This window comes from Ascaphus truei, chromosome 1 (assembly GCF_040206685.1).
Source record: "Ascaphus truei isolate aAscTru1 chromosome 1, aAscTru1.hap1, whole genome shotgun sequence".
Classification (NCBI taxonomy): domain Eukaryota; kingdom Metazoa; phylum Chordata; class Amphibia; order Anura; family Ascaphidae; genus Ascaphus; species Ascaphus truei.
In genome coordinates, this window is record NC_134483.1 from 301899153 (window position 1) to 301914271 (window position 15119).

A 15119-nucleotide genomic window follows, 5' to 3' on the forward strand; every position below is an offset into this window, starting at 1 on the left:
TGGAATGAGAATATCCCTCACCCGTTTCCTCGGGTACCAGATCAGGTCCATGAGCTCCAGCGGGGCGCACACCTCCCTCTCCAGCGCCACCCACCGTCTCAGCCCAGGATCTCCGTGCCACTGCGTAATTTGGCACAATTGTGCCGCTTTGTAGTAGGAAATAACACTCGGAACCGCTAGGCCACCAGCTTCCTTAGCTTTCTGCATTGTTTTTACTTTAATACGTGGTTTTCTACCATTCCAAATAAATTGAGATATTGATTTTTGAAGCCCTGTAATGTCTGCTCTTACCACGGGAATCGGGAGAGTTTGAAACAGATATAGAATCCGGGGAAGGACGTTCATCTTGACGCTATAGATCCTCCCTAACCAGGAAATACCATATGCCTTCCAGTCCTGCAGCTCTTTTTTTAGAGTCCTCAGCAGTTTGGGATAGTTAGCCGAATATAAGGAGCTTATCCGTTTTGTAATCTGCACTCCTAGGTACTTCATGGAGGAAGGACGCCATCTAAACCCGAAATTGAGTTCTATCAGCTTCTCCATCTCTCTTGGCATGTTGAGGCTTAAGGCCTCTGATTTGGATTGATTTATTTTAAAGCCTGAGATCTGGGCAAACCGCTCTAGAAGCTCGAACAGATTGGGTAGCGAGACGAGCGGCTTAGTAAGGGTTAGAATGATGTCATCTGCGTACAAAGCCACTTTGTGCTCCTGTGAGTGGATTTGCACCCCAGAGATATCAGCGTTGTTCCGAATTTGTGCTGCAAGTGGCTCGATGCATAGGGCGAAGAGCAGGGGCGAAAGCGGACACCCCTGTCTCGTGCCGCTTTTAATTGGAAAAGGATCTGATGGGTATCCTTGGTGGACCACCCTAGCTGTTGGTGCCGTGTACAAAGCCTTGACTGCCTGTTGGAATATACCCCCAAACCCAAATGCTCCAAGCGCGGACTCCAGGTATGGCCAATCAATCCTGTCAAAGGCCTTTTCCGCATCTAGGCTTAGGGCCACACTTCGGATCTCCTTGGCTTCTATAAAGTCTATGATATCAACAATCCTTCTAGTGTTGTCGGCCGCTTGTCTATTTCTTATAAAGCCAACTTGATCCGGGTGGATAAGCCTCGGCAGGATTATATTTAATCTATTGGCCAGTAATTTAGAATAGATTTTAACATCTGTATTTATTAATGATATTGGCCTGTAACTCTGGCAGCTAGTGGGATCTTTGTCCTCTTTATGAATTACTGAAATTGACGCCTGGAGCATCTGTCCCGGAAAGGGCTCTCCTGCTAGCACTCCATTGAATAACTGGAGCATGTGAGGAGCCAGAACTCCAATAAATTTTTTATAGTACAGATTGGAGAACCCATCCGGGCCCGGGGCTTTTGACGCTTTTAGGTTTTTTACTACCGCCTCCAATTCCTCCCTCGTAAAGTCGCTCTGTAGTGCCTCTCGCTCCAATCTGGTCAATTGTGGCAAAGCCGCGTCTGCCAGGAATTTCCGTAGCTTACTACTTGTCCTTGCATTGTGGACCACCTTCTCCCCATTGTATAGCTGTGCGTAAAATTTCGCAAACTCCCCCACTATGACTTTAGGGTTTGAGGAACACTGGCCCCCACTTGTTTTGATAGACTGAATATTAAAATTTGGTTTCCGGTTTCGGAGTCTGGTAGCCAGCATAGTGTCCGGTTTGTTAGCTTTCTCATAAAACTTCCTCTGAGTCCAACTCATGTCTTTCTCAGCCCTGGAGGTAAGGAGGAGGTTCAGTTCAATCCTAACATCCTTCAACTCCTTCAGGGTATCCTCTCTACCTGTCCGGTTATGTAGTGTAGAGAGCTCATGTAACCTTTTATAGAGCTGCGTTAATTTGGCTTCCTTTTTCTTTTTTCTACTTGCAGCTATGCTGATTAAGACCCCACGGATCGTGGCTTTATGAGCCTCCCATAACAGAGAATGGGAATCCACACTGCCACTATTTATCCTGAAGTAGGCTGATATCTCGGTTTTGACTTTTTTTTGTATTTCCGGGATTTTAATTATTGATTCGTTTAGCTTCCAATTTGCTCCCGGCCTGACAAATCCAATTTGAGTGCATCTAAGCTCAATCGATGCATGGTCCGACCATGTAATATCGTGTATGTTTGTGTCGGAGATTTGTGGGACCATTCTGCCCGATACAAAGAAGTGGTCAATCCTACTGTAACTGTCATGGGGATGGGAATAAAAGGAGTAGCTGCGTTCACCCTGGTGCTGCTCTCTCCAAATATCTACTAGGCCAGTTTGTCTTAGTCCCCTCAGAAGTGCAGTGTTACCTACTTGCCTTCTAGACTGTTGGGGTGTCGTGCGATCGACCTTAGGGTTGAGTACGGTGTTAAAGTCCCCTCCCAAAACAATATGACCCTCGGCCCACTGTTGCAGCTTTTGAAAGAAAGCGTTAAAAAAATCTGTTTGTCCTTCACTAGGCGCGTATATACATGCCAATGTAATTCTGGTCTGTTTGAGGAGCCCAATCAGCACGATATACCTGCCCCCGGGGTCCCTTTTGATCTTCTCGACCTGGAATTGGGTGTTATTGTTTATTAATATAGCTACCCCTCTCTTTTTTTCCTCCCCTGAAGCCAAGAAAAACTGACGGAAGTGTGAGTCTATAAATTTAGGGCTGTGTCTAGAACTGAAGTGTGTCTCCTGAAGAAAGACCACCTCAGCGACTCTCCGCTTGTGTGGACTATTAAGCCCTTTGGCGTTTTGTGATATAAAGGTTACCGCCATATTGAGATAAGTTGTGTGTGCAGATAGGGTGTATAGGCGTAATTACTCTTACCCCTGTCCTGGGGCTCCTGATGGGCTTGCGAGCCGTGGTGCTTGCCCTTCCCGAGCGGGTTCCGTCTGACGCCTGTTGGGGCTGGGATGGGGAGGGGAGAAAACATGAGGGAAAATAACATATATACATCACATATAGAAATAACAAGAACCGTATTGGTCCTAAGAGACCTCGGGTTCAATGCCCGGCTGTGATCTTTTCTTCCTGGACCTCTCCCCCCCTTGGTCCACCTCCGTGGCTCCTGAGACCAGCCACGGACAACCGGGTCTTTGCCAGGAAGGTGGGTTTTATCCCATCTCCTGGATTGGATGCACATGCCTGCAGGCAGAGTGGTGGGTACTCCCCCCCCTCGCCGGCAGTTATGCTAAACTAAAACCTAACCTCTAACTCTGAACTACTGTCGTGTTTGGGCAATTTTTTTTTTCCCCCTTTCCACCCCCACCCAAACCTAGTGTAAACCCTAATTATCCTCTATAATCTACTCTCTCCCCCTCGACATTCTCTATACTACTTCCCAAAACTCTGAACTACTTTAACCCTTCAATTCTGTCCTTCCTCCGTTTCTGCTATACCCACCTGCAGACTCTTGTGCCCTACCTACCCCTCGCTTCCCTCCTGGGGATAATTTTTCCCTTGACCGCCTGTTAACGCTGGGACTTAATCCTTTTTAGTGGACTCTGTGGCCCTTAGCGTCCCTCTGTGGCTCCATGCTATCGGGTGTGAATCTGCCTTCTTTCCTACCGCCCGCCTCTCACTTTCCTTCCCCCCCTCCCCCTCGGGACCCCCCCGACCGTCCTCGAGACCTCCGCTCTCCTGCCCCCCACCATCGCCCATGTCCCCTTTGTCCCTCCTGTGTCGGAGCTTCTCCCCGGCGGCGGATCTCGCGTGCCTCCGCCGAGGAGCCCCGCAGCACATCCGGGTCGTCGCCGTCCTCTTGACGTCACCGCGACTCCATCCCGGCGCTCCATTGCCTTCCCTTCCAGCGTTCTCGCGAGATCCAACGCTTTGACGTCACCGAGCTGGGCGGGCCATTCTCATTCACAGGCGGGCCTCCGAGGAGAGAGGGCTGGTCCGGGGGCAGCTCCCTGGGCGGGTCCCGTTGCCGGAGCATTCCATCCTGCCAAAAGCTGCGCCGCCATGGAAGTCTTCGCGCTTCATCCCCACCTTCCCGCTCAGATAGGTAAGGAAACGCCATCTTGGTTCCTCCAGATCTGTGTTAGATGAGATTAACGGCCACCATTTGAGGCCTTCTGTCCTTGGTCTCCCTCTCCGGCCTTAGTAGTCCTTGGGGTAACAATTTGGCAGTCTTGAAGGGTAATAACTGGTTGGAAAGAAAAAACGCAACAAGCGTAACAGAACTATGCTGACTTTATTCCCTTCCTTGTTTTAAGGGCTTTTCCCGCTCCCATCTTTTCTGTTTAGGCTCTTATCCTTCGGGGGAGAGGGACCCTGACGTCTTGGCGGGGAGTCCGCATTGGGACCTTGTTGGGCCCCCTCTGTGGAGTTAGCCACATTTCCCTGCACTCCAAGCTTTTTCAGGAAGGATGCCCCCTCCGAAGGATGTTTGAGGACGTGGGGTCTTCCATTTTTCGTGGCCACCAGGGCAAAGGGGAAGGCCCAGCGGTATCTTATTTCACTGTCTCTGAGTGCCCGTGTAACATGGCCTACCGCTCTTCGCCGAGCCAGAGTGAGGGGCGACAGGTCCTGATATACTGTGAGGGTGACCCCCTCAAAGGTGATATGGGGGGTGGCCCGGGCTATCCTTCCCACCTCCTCCTTTACGGAGAAGTAGTGGAGGCGGAGGATCACATCCCTAGGGGGATTTGAGGCCAGTGGCTTAGAGCGCAGGGCTCTATGGCACCTGTCCATCCTGAAGTCAGATTCCGGCTTATCCGGCAGGATGGAGGCCATCCAGCGTGTCAGCAGCGCCTCCGGGTCCAAGATCTCCTCCGGGATCCCCCTGACTCTCAAGTTGTTCCTCCTATCCCTGTTTTCTCCGTCTTCCTGGCGGGCCTCCAATTCCATCACCCTCTGTTCTAGGGCCTGTATACGGGTGTTTGTTTCCTGCTGTGAGTTAGCGCTAGCTTCCATGCGCTCCTCCAAGTCGTTGGTTCTGGTCCCGATCTGCATAAGATCATGCCGGAGCCCCTCCACCTCCCCCCTGAAAAAGGATTTCAGATCCACCAAGAGCCTGGAGATTTCCTTTTTAATAATTTTGGATTGTTCCGCCGCTGCTCTTGATCCCTCAGCATCCTGGGCGGAATCGGAGTCCGACACCGCTGACATCTCCGCGGCCCCTGCCTTACTTTGTCCCGTGAAGTAGGCCCTGACATCCGACTTGCGTCGGGCTTTCTGCCTCGTTGCCGCCATCAGGGTCTAGGGCTTATTTGCCAGATCGGGGTGTATTTACGTTCACGTATTGCCTTTTTGCTTTTGTCCGAAGTCGGTTTTAGTCTGATTTATTATCTTTATTATGCCGGCGGTTGGTGGAGCTGAGTGACTAAGCGTCCATCACCAGCCAGCCGCGCATGCCATTCCTCGTGACGTCACAGGAAGTCTCCCTGATAGCGCCTTTTGGAACTTGTTGTCCCCGTGTTCCCACCCTGAGCCTTGAAGTTATAAAGTTTAATATAAAATGCGGTAAATTCCTCCGCTATTTTCTGTTCGTTATAGATGATTTCTCACGATTAATTTTTTATCGCTGTGATCTGGGAACGCTTCTGTATACCTCTTAGTTTGCTCGCCAAAAGTCTGTCAGCCTTATTGCCCTTGTCATAGTATTTCTGACAAGTCCATGTAAGAGCTTTTTCTACTTCTTCCATTTGGGCTTGTTTTAGCTCATTCCTGGCTGCGGTCAAGGTTTTATAAATCTTTTTCGAGGGGTTGGGTTTGTGCTGTTGTTCCAGCTTAATTATTTTAGTTGTAACAACTAGTGACATACCGCTCACCTCAATATTGAATACCAACTCTATGATAGGGATGACAGACATACATATATAAGGAGACAAAGGATGCTCCTAAAAGGATCCCACTTTAATGCACAGCAAAGCCGAAAATAGTCCACAGGTATAGTAACCCACTAGAGTAATGGTAAGGCTATAAGGGTACAATTAAGTAACCGCTCCCAACACTGTGGGAGGACAATTACCACTAAAATGCCCTAGGGCAAAAATAATAAATGATTTATTGATATTCAGAAGTCGACGCAGTAACACACACTCAAAATAACCATAAAAACAATTAAAACATAAATCACGGGTGAGGCAGGGTAAGGGGATATTATTATAAGATGAATTCCCAAATATTAATGTATGTCCCCTTACCAGTACCAGGTGGTAGTGTGAGACACAATGGTAAATACAAATGATAGGCAATAGAGAATGCTAGAGCCTCTGGTCTCAGGGTATGGTGGAGGTTGCACTAATCATTGCATGCTGTGATTGATCTGCTCAGTATCAATAGTTGGATATCACACTGACAGTAGGTAGTGATGCATGCAGAGTAGTGAATGCAAATAAATGTGCCACTGTCATATATCACAAAACCTATATAGGTACTAGGTCACATGATCAATGATTCAGTAAATCATTAGTGCACATTATACCACATTATATAAATGAACCGCGGCATGTGCATCAAAAACCGGACCTGATATATGCATAAACTACCTCTGCTAGGCAGTTAACAACTCGAACAACCCCACACAAACTACCAGGAACAGTCTCACCCGTGACTCCTCCTACACGACGTCAACGTGGTGACGTCATGCCGACGATCGTTTCGCGCATAAGGGGCTGGCGCTTTCTCAAGGTTCAGCCTCACCCGTGATTTATGTTTTAATTGTTTTTATGGTTATTTTGAGTGTGTGTTACTGCGTCGACTTCTGAATATCAATAAATCATTTATTATTTTTGCCCTAGGGCATTTTAGTGGTAATTGTCCCCCCACAGTGTTGGGAGCGGTTACTTAATTGTACCCTTATAGCCTTACCATTACTCTAGTGGGTTACTATACCTGTGGACTATTTTCGGCTTTGCTGTGCATTAAAGTGGGATCTTTTTAGGAGCATCCTTTGTCTCCTTATATATGTATAATTATTTTAGTTGTCAGATCTGTTATTAATTTCACCTTGGCCTTTCTGTGGGATGCAATTGAAATAAAAGTTCCCCTAATTGCTGCCCTATGGGCTTCCCACAGAACCGCCGGAGAGTCTACTATGCCCCAGATGAGAGCGAAGTACTCCCTAAGAGCCTTTTTAATTTCTTTTTCTACCTCCGGGTGGTTCAGTAGGGAGTCGTTCAGCTTCCAAGTGTAGGCGGTTAATTTATGAAATGGGGTGGATAGGGTTAATGTGATGGGGGCGTGATCTGACCATGTAATGGGGCCTAAGTCCGAATTTGTGCAGGCTTCCAGGATATACACTGGCGACACACTTTATCGCAGTGCGGCCAGATCCGCAAGCCGGGAGATTTCCCGGCTTGCTAGTGGCCGCCCCTCGGCGCGGTCACGCGTCTTCGGGAGCCTGCGCCCCCTGCACGCGCGTCCAGGGCTCCCCGAGGGAGCCCTGGTGTCCCGCGATCTGCGGGACGGCGGCAGGGGGTTCCGGGGGACCCGGCGGACCCGGCAGCGGGAGGGAGAGCGCCCCGATCAGAGGGCGCTCTTCCACTGCTTCGGCGCGCGCCCGTCACACTCGGGCGCGCGCCAGGCTACTGCTGCGGCACAGAACGGGCAAATGCTCGAATAAACTGTGCCGCAGCAGTATTTGGTAGCAAAAAAATAGTCTATACGAGAGTATGACTGGTGGGGTGCGGAATAGAATGTGTAATCTTTTTGGCCCTGGTGTTGGATTCTCCAGATGTCCATTAAGGAATATTCCTTGGTGATTGTTTTAAATTGTTTCTCCATCCTCTGAGGTGGAGCTCTGTGTTGGCCTTGTTGGCCTGAGGTTCTGTCCTCCGCAGAGTTTATGGCCATATTAAAGTCTCCGCCCACAATCAACGAAGATAGGTAGGTAGGGTCAACCTTTTCTAACACTGCTTTCAGGAATTCCGTTTGATTATCATTTGGCGCGTAGATGTTGATCAGAGCGACCGGCGAGCCAGCCAGTGAGCCATATACCATTAGAAATCTACCCTCTGGGTCTGAAGTGGTTTTGGTGATATTGAATGGGGTTCCTTGTCGGAGCAGGATCGCTACTCCTCGCTTTTTACTGTTAAATGACGAGAAGAAACCCGTAGGGAATCCATTGCTAATCAATTTGGGCAGCTCTTGGGATGTAAAGTGCGTCTCTTGGAGGAAGATGATATCTCCCTTGGACTTTTTCAGCTCTTGGAGCGCCAGTCGTCTTTTTCTATTATTATTCAGGCCCTTTACGTTTAGTGATACAAGTTTAATTGCGGACTGACTAGCCATTTGGGCGAGAGAGTTTAGTGTCCATCGGGGTCTCGCCCTTCCCACCGGGGAGATCCTGGTTCTTTGGTTCAGAGAACCTTTTTAACGCTTCTTGATGGTGCTGTTTGAGTATGGGTGTCAGGCCCGCCCGACGAGGGGTTGGGTGTGAGGAGGGCAGGGAAGGTCGAGAGGGGGGGGGGAATAGGCTGCTGGGACAGGGTCAGCAGCAAGAGGCAAAGTGGGACGAGGTCAGCTAAGGACCTCCAATAAGTACGGCCGGGATTGGCTACCGGCATTTGGGCTTAAGGCCCAATGGGGGGGGAATCCGATGGTTCAGGCATGGGCGTGCAGGGAAGGTGCGGACCCTTGACCCTTGTACTTGCTTAGTGTAAGCTCTACCTTAGTTTAAGAGGGTGGGGGGAGGGGGGGAAATGGGAGGGGGGGAAAGGGGTCAAAGGGACGCAGGTCACGAAACGCGTCAGAGTTACTATGTACTCCTTTTGACCACTTAATAAACCTTTTTATATCCGATACTGGTTTGCAGCCCCCATTGTTTGCACGGTTGTGCTCCGCCACTGTACCCTATGGGACTACTCTCTGCAATTACGTCTGGCATGACGCACCCACTAATCAAGGACTGAGCTGTGCTTCAAGGGAGTTCCTCACATTGATCGTTTGATTGGTATGTACTTTTGTTTTGCTGGGGGTCTATACAGGACCTTTATGGTATATACTGCACCGACACACTTTATTCGAGCAAATACCCAGTATGTACCTGGCAGATACCTGGAATGCGCCGCTCCTCACCTCTGACAAACCCCGTTGCGTTTGCCTTCCCAGCCTGGGTTCATGCCTGGCTGACGGGCGGCTGATCTGTTAAATGATAATGATTAGGATTTAATAGGCTGCAATGCTTCGCGTGTCTACCAGATGGCATAAATTCATGAATTGTAATGCAGTATATATATATATACTGTGCAGTATTGCAGCCAGCGGGAATAAAATGCTTCAATCCCTGCCTGGAAAATACCTCAATGCACTCGGGCAGAAAACAGTCACAAACCTCAATACACCCGGGTATACCCGAATTCGTGGGACTAGCCGAGCTCGAATAAAGTGTGTCGCCAGTGTATAGAGATCTGTGTTAGCCGTCCAGCGTAACTAGTACACTCCTATGTTTATATCATCCTAATGAGTCTCCTTAGCTCTTATACATGCTCTAATGCCTTGGTTACATATTTTATTACTCTGAATATGCATGTATGTTCCTAGGACAGCAGAGCCCTGAATATTGGGATAATATACCTCACCCACTACGGTCAAGCTTATAGGTTTTGGACATGGGGAAGGCGTGGGGAGGGGAGGGAAAACTCCTAGCATAGCCATAACATGGAGATCTTTCTGACAATCCTTAAAACCAATGTAATAAACGTGAGAACAACTCTTAACAAGCTCAGTACATGAAAAGCATTATAACCTCTCTTTTTGTCAGTCGGTCAAGCTTATAGGTTTTGGACCTGGGAAAAGGGGGGGAGATGGGGAGGGGGGAGATAGGGGGGAGGGGGAGACCTGGGTTGACAGGTAACACAACAGCACATTGCATTAATGTTTTTAGGTATCATGCTGAACATAAACGGAATACTTCCTACGCTTGCTGGTCGGGGAAGAGGGGGGGAGGGATGGGGCTCTTACATTTAGTGAAGTTAATATCCGAGGATCCTTATGACATTTCTATTTGATCTATGTGGCCCGCCGTGTGCCTTCCTCAGAGGGTTTGACAACGTATTTTATTACTGCTGGCAGCATCATTAGTATGGGGCCGTGCGGCCATATCTTCTGCGGCGGAAGGGCAGGCTTATGGACTTTGGAGCGTGAGGGGGGGAGGGGGAAGGGGGGGAGAGAAAAGGGAGTACATTATATTATAACACATACAGTACAACTTTTCTCAACTTAAACATTCATCAACTGAGGAACTGGTTGTTTTTTTTTTTACATAACAACTGTGGCATAGGGACGGCTTAGCACTAGATCCATGTGGCCAGCTAATCTAGACTGCCAGTTACTGTAATAGTGTCACTGCCGCTGCTTCCATTATCGAAGTCATTTGGGCTTCCTGTCTTGTGCAGGGCTCATTAGGCAGCTTCCCAGTTAACTAGTATTTCCTAGTCCGGGGGGTGGGGAGGGTAGCAACAGTCGTGCGAACCGAGCCTGGGGTCCATAGTCCTGTACCCGGGCCTTAGACAGATTAAATTTTGCTACTTACAGTTAGCAGATCGCAGTGCTGTTGTCGTAGCATCGCGCTCCCCTCCTATTCCCCCCGCCAACCCCTAAAGCCCAGCCGGACCTCAGCACTCTTCAACTGCCATTCGGTCAGCGTCAAAAGTTATAGTAGCTTCAGCTGTGGGTTGCCTCCGATCGTCAGGGGTCGGATTCAGAAGCTATGCGTCTGGCTGGGTCTGGTGTGGTTCTTGAGCCGTCATGTGCTCCCGTCTTCGCTGTGGACTACGGTGCTTCTCATCTGTTCTTAGACTGCCTTGGCGCCGCCGTTCTCCTCGCGGGACGGGTGCTGCGTGGTTCCGCGTCCTCCCGGTGCGGTGGGTCTTGTAGTTGCTCCGTTGTCCAGGAAAGCGGCGGGGTCAGACCCAGGGCTTTCACGAATGGGGCCATGTCCTCAGGGCGGCGGATGGTTAGGAATTTGCCGTCATAGCTTACCGTAAGCTTGAACGGAAAGCCCCAGCGGTACTTCACCTCCTCCCGGAGGAATGAGGTCAAGGGCTTAATTTCTCTCCTTCGTTCGACTGTTATCCGTGACAGGTCGTTGAAAATTTGGAGAGTTTCATTTTGGAAAGGTAGTGACTCTTTCCCTCTGCAGGCGGTGATGATCTTCTCCTTTACTGTATAGCTGTGTAATCTTATGATTACATCGCGTCGCCGGTTGGGATCTTCTGATCTGGGAGCTACCGCCCGGTGGGCCCTATCCATCTCTAGGTCCATGTCCTCTAGCGGGCCGCAGAGCGATGTGAACAGTTCCGCAAGATAGGGACGAAGCTGGCCAGGTAAGACCGTCTCCGGTACATTTCTTATGCGCAGATTCTGGCGCCTGTCCCTATTTTCTTGGTCTTCCTGCCCGTCTTTGAGACGGGAGATCTCCTCTCCTAGCCGGATGATTTCTTCCTCGGCTGCTGTTTGTCTTGCCAGGGACTCCTCCAGTCCACCTTCCAGAGTCGTTGTCCTCTCTGTTAGGCCAGACATCTCCTGTTTAATCTCCGCTACTGCTGCTTTGATTTCTGCCTGCAGGGATGTTTGGAGCTTGACATGCATGGTGGAGAATAGGCTCTCCAGGTAGGATCGGGTGATCGGTTCCTCTATATCCATTTCAAGAGTTGCATGGGCTTTCGTACCCATATTTAGAGCTGCTTGCGGCTCTTGTGAGCCTCGTGGTCCGCCACCCTCTTGGTTTGCTGGACTCTTCTGTGTCGGGGAGAAGAACCGTGACACCGCCTGTGCTGCGGGCTTCTTTGTGTGTTTGGACATGCTCCGATCTCTCCAAGTAATGGGGGTATGTTTTTGAGCCTTGAATTTCTGGTTTGGGAGTGTTATTTATTAAGTTTTAGCCGGTGGGTCTGCGGAGCTCCCCTCCTACACCCCCATTCCTGATGACATCATCGGAAACCCATCCCTTTAGCACATTTTTAATGGATCATCAAAATTCAGTATTGTCATAGACAACTTAGGATCTGGCTGTGTTTTTTTTTTTTAGGGAAGCTGTGTCTTTAACTGAAACGGGAGGCGGCCATCTTGGATCCAGATGGAACGCAGGCTGAAACACATGACATGAAGATAGCTCCTACTCAGAAAGCTCTTATTCAGACCACAGCTCTGATCAGACCCTCTCTTCACAGTGGGGGCGCAGGCAGGCTCAGGAGGGATCAGGTAGGGCGCAAGAAGGCGGGCAGCCAATATCTTCAACTGGTTTAGCCAACAAAATAGTCAGTGGGTCCATAGAAATGGACACATCCGTTATTTCTTTTTTTAATAGATTGGATAACGATCCAATATTTCTATTGCCGGACACGTTCACCAAATGTGGACCATATCGCTTCTCTGCCCACAACCCCTCCAGCACAGATCAGACACCACAGGGTAGATTTGCTTCAGCCGCCATGGCGTGAGGTACCAATGAATAAAATTTTATATATATTTTCTTTAGTTGCTGTGCATATGGAAGTTTTTGCAGCAAACTCCCATATATCCTCCCAATCATCCCTTTCAATTTCTATTTTCAAATCCGCTGCCCATTTGAGCATGCAGTCATGATCATGTGAATTGACCAAGGCCTCCAAACTGGCTTTTATTCTAGTTATCAAACCTTTTTGATAACTACCTCTCCTACATAGGCAGCAGAGATGTAGAGGAGCACAGCAGCGTTTCTTGGCAGCATACCAGCTAGTGGATCGCCAAAATGAGGGTAACTCCAAGCAGGGATGAGTATTAAAAGAGTACTTTAATGGTCAGTGCAAAACAGAACAATGGTAAGAGCGCACCTACGCGTTTCGTCCGTAAAGGACTTTCTCAAGGTGGATTATACTCTATGTCCCTGAACCTGGATCCATTATGGTATATGGAATTATCAGTATACTAATGAGCCATCTATGGTGATGCACCATAAACACCACTTACCTCTCCTACATAGTGCTTCAAAACTTGTGAAGGGAGTAAATTCTAATTTTGGGGACATTTTTGGAAAAAAATTCTGATCTGTAGATATTTAAACATACTAAGGTCTGGTGCCTCATACCTAGTTAGGAACTCTTGGAAACTAGAAAGTTTTCCTTTATGCAGTAGGTCGGCAACTACTCTAATATGTTTAGCTTTAATTTGGTCGAATTGTTTATAATCACAGCCTGGGGGGAAATTGGGATTGTTAAAAAGCGGAGTGAGTTGCGAAACGGGAGTCACAAGATTTAATTTGCCCTTAGACTTGCTCCAACTCTCCCAGGTAAATCTCGTCAGATCTAGCTCAAACATTTTGGCGTACACCTCCTTAGCCAGTGCCCATAGGGACACTGGCAGAGAAGACGTTCTAGCATATTGGGATTCTATAGCTAACCAACAATATTGTGTTGGATCAGCGTTCCACATCACCACCTGCCTTAGTTGGGCAGCTTGGTAGTATTTCGAGATATCTGGGACACCCAAACCTCCTCTTGTCTTTAAAGCCATCATCACCGATCTAGCTGTTCTAGGCCTTTTACCTTGCCAAATAAAATTAAATATTCTATTTGGGAAATTTTTCAGTTCGGATCCCGGTATCCGGACTGGGAGAGTCTGGAAATGATATAATAACCTAGGGAGTATATTCATCTTGACTGATACTATTCTCCCAATCCATGACACCTGATATCCTTCCCACTTTGCCAGATCCCTTTTAATCTTATCAAACAATGGTGGATAGTTGCCTTGATATAGGGAGTGGTAGTTCCTAGACACATTTACTCCCAGATATTTAATATGTGAGGAACTCCATCTGTAGCTGAAATTCAGTTTTGGTAATTTTATCTCTGGATCCGAAAGATTCAGATTAAAAGACTGTGACTTGTCGCTGTTCATTTTATATCCAGAGATTTTTCCAAAGTCTGATAGCGCCTTTTGGAGGTTGGGTAAAGAAGTCTGAGGGCTTGCTAAAGTCAGAATAATATCGTCTGCGAATAATGAGATTTTATCATTTGTTTTCCCAATCACTATATGCAATGTATATTACTATTTGCTCTTATTTTAGCAGCCAATGGCTCAATCGTTAGAGCGAAGAGAGGAGGAGATAATGGGTACCCTTGTCTCGTACCATTTAAAAAAAAAAATTTCCCCAAACATTTTTATTAGGCATAATCATCTTTACAGACATTGGTTTTACATTATCAGTGTTGGCCTAATACAGTTGTATTTTCCTTGTTCATGTGGGGGGAGAGAGAAAGAAAGGAAAGATCCCCTAAGGCCACGTCATGGTCTCTGGGGTGTGGAAAAAGAAAGAGAGGAAGGGGGGGGGGGGAGAGAGGGAGTCATTCCACCCTCGTCCGGCCGGGTCCCGGCATCCATCCTTCACGGCTCTACTGTGGTTCAGATCCGTCTGGGGTTGTATCCTGATTTGGTTCGGATTAATGGGTTAACCAGGGTTCCCAGATTTTATAGAAACCTTCAGTTGAGCAGTTCAAGAAGGCCGTGAGTTTTTCCAAACTCATAACATCGTTAACTCTTTTTTTCACTAGCTGTTTGGTGGGGGGCGCTATCTTCTTCCAAGAGTATGCGACTGAACACCTTGCTGCTGTTAGAATAAAGGAGATTAATTTCCATACTGGGCGATCGATGTCCTCTATCGGCCTGCCCAGTAGGAAGGTCAGTGGATCTATAGGAATTGTGAGGCCTGTGACCTCTTTTATCAAATCTTGTACCGTAAGCCAGTATTTCTGAATTTCTGGACATGACCACCAGATATGGGCCATGTCCCCTCTATGTCCACAGCCTCTCCAGCATAGATCTGAGGCCAGAGGGTAGATTTGTTTTAACCTCACTGGGGTAAGATACCAATGATACATTATTTTATAGATGTTTTCCTTCACTGTGGTACAGATGGAAGTTCCTGAGGCTGCATCTCATATTTCCTCCCAGTCCTCTCTGTCAATAACTATGTCCAATTCCGCTTCCCATTTAAGCATATAGTCGTGAGCGGTAGAGTTCACCGGATTCTCCATGCCGGCATATATTTGTGTTATTAGACCTTTTTGATGTACTCCTTCGCGACAGAGTTTCTCAAATTTTGTGAGAGGGGGGAATTTCAATGATGGGGACATTTTTTGTAGAAAGTGTCGAATTTGGAGAAACTTAAATGTATCCAGGTGGGGTAATTTTAATTTGGTTC